The sequence below is a fragment of the Aegilops tauschii genome, chromosome 3 (genome assembly GCF_002575655.3).
Source record: "Aegilops tauschii subsp. strangulata cultivar AL8/78 chromosome 3, Aet v6.0, whole genome shotgun sequence".
Lineage (NCBI taxonomy): Eukaryota > Viridiplantae > Streptophyta > Magnoliopsida > Poales > Poaceae > Aegilops > Aegilops tauschii.
This window is the reverse complement of record NC_053037.3, coordinates 80,546,244-80,551,633: the sequence shown is the minus strand read 5'-3', so window position 1 is coordinate 80,551,633 and position 5,390 is coordinate 80,546,244.

The window sequence follows — 5,390 nt, the reverse complement described above, 5'->3', positions numbered from 1 at the left end:
ACGTGTCAATGAGGCAACGAGCGTACCCAGCCAGCCGATAGCACGTAGGTATACAATTTTTTTGCACCGCATCAAGCTATGGCGGCTGCCACCCCTCGCCCACCGGGGTCCTACGCCAGTGCCTTGGCATATGGTTGTATGGGTTTATGTTGCGAGATGTTGAACCTGGTAGTTCTAGGGCAAATACTATGGTTTAGATTTAGATGTTGGTTTTCAGTAATGAAAATCGGAAGGGGGAAACCCTTCTTTGATTAAAAAAACTACTACCTCCGTTCTGGTTTACTAGTCCCCATCATATTTTGGTTCAAAGTTTGTCCACGAATTTTACTTGTAAAATGTGAATGGAAAACGAGATTTTGTTATACGCAAACAAAAAAGGACTGGAGGGAGTGATTGTCTGACACGGACGTGACCTCTCATAGCGCAGGCATTGAACCGACGCGCTGGCCAAGAGGGCCCCACTCGCTGCAGGCCCAGCCGAACATGCCTCCTCGCCGCATGCAACCGGCTTTCCGTGCGTGTGCCGGCAACACGTCCTTCCGCGAGCCGGCCGGCATTTTAGAACACAAAAAATGACCAAAATATAATTAATTACGCATGGTATTGACTTGTTGTGCTCGCACTGGTAGCAGGAACTAGAGGTTTTTTTATTCATAACTCTCCTCAATTTTTTTTGGCTTTCAAGTGAATCATGGTTGTGGACATTATGTAGGAATGTGGAGATATCTGTGAACATGAGTTTGATGTGGAAGTTGAACTTGGAATGTAGGGCTTGCGCGTGAACTATTGCATGTCCAATGCTTCGCATGTTATTGTTTGGAAAGTAATTGCTGTTATTACATGACCCGAAAAAATATATTTTGTGCCACATCAGTAGATGCACGGACATCACAACAGGCACGCTGACTGGATAAACATTTGAACCTAGCTACTATGAAGGAAAATTTGTATTGACAACAGTTTTAGATAGCAGGAGACGCCTAGCCTGCTCTGCCTCAGCTAGCTTATTTCTGGCTTCTTCCATCTCTTCTTTGGCATGGGTGAAGAGAGCATCTGATTGCTCTTTTCGCTTCTTCAGGAACTCAGCTACATTCTCAAGGGCTGCTGCATGCTTTCTTTCAGCCTTTACTAGAGCCACGAGGACACGAATAGCTGACGACTCCACCTGGCTTGTGCGTAATCTAGCATCATCTGGGAATTTGCACCTTGTGTCTAATCCCGCATCATTAGGGAACTGGCACCTTGTGTGTAATCCAGCCTCATTCTGGAAACATGATCTCGAGGTTGACCATACTTCCCTCCTCGCAGGAATTGCATCCTGACATGAAGTTACTTCTTTTTTAGATCAATACTCAGAGCAACCCAGATCCATTTAGTAGAAGCCAGATAAACAGAACTGGGAGAAGTGAATTCAAAAGGAAAAAAATATAAAAACAGACTACAAGGTGAGAACACCCACTTCCTACATCAAGCTAAAAATGAAAGCATTAGGACGATTAACACTCTTCTTATGACACATCGAAGAACACGAGGCTTAAGAGAAACAAAAACTACAACATATACACATCTAAGAACACGAGGCTAAACGAAAGTAATTGAAAGGGTGTTACTTACCGAAGCTCGTTTTACAGGTTCGGTGCAGCTCCTCTTTAACTTGCCACGCTCCTTGAAGATGTCCCCAATATCCCGTGTTTGGTCTTCATTGCTCCTCTGCATGTTCGCACTCATGGTTTTAAAATCTCAACATGGCAAGAAAAATATACTACTAGTAATACTCGCGCATCTTGTGGGCAACATTAAAGCACATGTCTGCCCTGTTAGAGCATCTCCAATAGAAACGCAACGCGTGGCGCTTTAAAAAGCGTTTACAGTGCTGAGATCGAGAAGTAGAGACTAGAGAGTAGAGGATAGTTCTCAGCATAGATAGATAAAAAATAGATTATTCAACTACTCCTCGTCGTCCGACTCCTCCTCGGTGATGTCCTCCTCCGACATCTGACTGTAGGCGTGAAGATACAGATCATCATCAGATTCCCGGGGCGACGCTGCTCCTAGCCTCATGTTGAATTGAGCGTCCCCTTTTCACCTACGCTTGTCCTCGCGATAGGCGGCTCGCTCCGCCCTCCTCTTATCCCTCTCCACCCTCCTTTGCTCGTAGAACTCGCGCTCATTGATGATGTCCTGTGGGAAGCGTTGGCACCACAGCGCCATGGCTTCCTCGTCCGTCTCGGCATCCGCCTTCGGTTGTCGCGACGTTCCTCGTCGGTGATAAGCCGCGGCAGAGGCGCGAGCTCCTGTGCCCGCTCCCGCGTCGGCACGTTGGGGAAGTTCAATGTTCTATGAGGCCACCGGAGGCGCCACGCCGCCGCATCGTACGAGCGGGCGGCCTTGTTGGCGGTGTCAAAATTGCCGAGGCCGAGGCGCATCCCGCGGAACCGGATCTCGGCGGAGAAGCCGCCGGAGGGCCGCGCGCGGACGCCATGGTATCCCCAAGTTTCCTGGCGACGCGGCGGCATGGTGGCACGGCGCCGGCGAGGCGAGAAAGAGCGGGGAGAGAGCGGTGGCGAGGCACAAAGCGGGGAGAGAGCGGTGGCAAGGCATAGAGCGGTGGGAGGGCGTTCGATTTTATAAAGAGCACCGGACGCCGCGCGCCAAAACTAGCGCACGCCCGGCCGCTTTCCCCCCCCCCCCCCCCCCCCCGCGCGTGCACAATCCTTTCCTGACGTATCATGTATCTCTATTGTTACATTTATTTTATATTTTATATTTATCTCTACTTCTCTACTCTCTACTTTTTCCCTACTCTTATAATAAACAGAGTTGGTGATGATGGTGTTCCTGCCATCCTGCAATATAGGCCATCCGATTTATATCCGACGGATAGGAAGGAAACTGTGGCAGTTTTGCAAAAAGATACCCACACCCCTCTCCGCATTTGCAAATAAGGCATTCCCTTGTTCATCCTTTTCTCCCATAAGATAAACAACTCATACAAATGCATCTTGATGCGTGCAATAAATGGGCATCTTGCTAGTTCTAAAAAACTTTCCATCATTTGCCACACTACTGGTTGTAGATGAAAAACCTACCCAAGCACAACACGATACAGGTGCGACGCACAATTACAAGCTGATATTCTATTGGACAATGGAGGCTATAACCAATTACTTTTATGGGAACAATAGCACCCAGGAAATTTGAAGGGTAGGTATGAACAAAATTGGAACTGCACATGTACTGCTAAGTGATTCAATACACACATTACCAATCGAGGAGGAGAACGATGGTTGCGGCGGCCTCTATGAGTCATGGTCGGCAACGGGAGTTAGTTCATTGTCCATGACGGTGGTGCTTCTACGCTTGGCGTCGGCTTCCGGGAAGTAGATCCGATACCGTGGAAGACGGTGTCGGGGAAGAGGCTCCGTGTACGACGACGACGGTGGACCGGCTCTAGTGCGGCGTACGAGGTCATCGATGAGGCAGATGCACTACGGTGGACGAGTGCGCCAATGTAGAAGGGGAGGAGCATGAAGGCTGTGGTGCTGTGGAGAAGTCTATTTTGCGGTGGGGATAGAAAATGGGGAGTATTCAGGTGTACTACTCTAGGTGCCGGGGTGGGGTTGGCTGGGTAGGGTGAACCTGAAGTTACGAAAACAGCCCCTACCAACTATCATCCGTAGGCCTGTTCCGAAGGCTATGATGGTAACTTCCCACTGCTCGAACCAGGGTCGCGGGAGATTTTCCCGCCGACCTCAAAATTTTGTGACACTGAACTCCCCGTGTGGCATGTTGGGTGATTCGGCTAAGCAACTAGCGAGTATTACTATAAACTCTGCATATTAGGTTTGACCAAAGTCAAACTTCCTAAAGTTTTACCAAGTTTATAGAAAAATATAAACATTTACCACAACAGATATGTATGATGTGAAAGTACTTTCAATAATGAATCTAATGGTATTTATTTGTTATTGTATATTTTAATATTTTTTGTTATAAACTTTCTGAGAGTTTACAAAACTTGACTTTGACCAATGCTAATACGCGGACTTAAATAAAAAGGGAGGGTGTACACATTTGTTTTCTTAGTATGTAGTGAATTAATCATTTGTTGAAACTGTGAAATAAATATATTAGGCTACTGACTTCGAATGTAATGGTCTATACAATTCAATAGTTACAATCATTGTCGAATTTCAAGATGTATACGAGGTCTATAGTACTTCACAACATGCTCAAACTCGCATAATCCCAGTCAAATGACAATCAAAATGCATTTCATAGTTATTACTTTGTAGGATGCAACAAAACCAACAATAACTCTACATCAGCCATTATAAAAGCAACATTTTGAACATATCCCAATGTGTGAATGAAACGTGCAGAGAGAGCTTGCGAAGATGGAGTAGATAGGGCGGGAAAGATTGTATGTATGTGGACAAGAGTGTAGGAGACAAACCTAACAAAACAGAGAGAGGGAGATAGAGAGAGAAAGAGAGAGGAAGAAGTTAGGTCTGTGAGAAAGATGGAGACATGTAATATACATGAGATGCATGTGCATCTGGATTCTGTACACGTGGAAGGAGACGAGACAACAGGTTTGATGAGAGAGCTGGAAAAACATGGACGAGAGGGGAAGGATCTTGTGGGTTGAGGGATTGATAAATTTGTGCGGGGGGGAGAGGGATTGGTAATTTTGTGCGAGAGAGAGAGGGTGGGGGGAGGAGTCAGTCACCGTCGTCACATCATCCTGCTTCCAAATGGCCCTTCATTCTCTAGTGCAGTGTGGTCGCCATCTTTGATCTCCTCGATGCCCTCTTTGAAGATTGAGGTGTTGTGCATGCTAGGGTGCAGAGAAGCACAAGCGAGAGTGGTCGCCATACAACCTTGGATGGGGATGAATTGTGTGCTCAGGGGAGGGGTGTGTGTGTGGTGTGTGCTGTGTGTGTGTGTGTGTCAGATATTGAGAGAAAACAAACCTAAGGAGAGAAATGTGTGTGTATGTGACGGAAATCTACATGCTAAACAGGGTATTCACGAAGAGATTGTGCGTGCGAGATAGAGAGCGATGTGCGGGCCTTGAGGTGGGCAGGAGCCGGGTGAGGGTGTCAAAATGTGCGCGTTGATGCATGTGTTACATGCGATCGTGCGAGGGACGGACGAATCGAGAGAGATGGTTGTTGTGTTACGGATGCTCCTCTCTCTCTCTCTCTCACACACACAAGTAAAATAGAAGACCGTTCTCTCATGTATACATAACGTATCGGCATCTGTCTATGTCTCACTCATGCATGATCATTTGCACATTCACACCTCTCTATGTCTCTAACGCATGCACACCATCTCCACATTGCCCTTCCGCCACAACACACATATGGACATATACACACGTT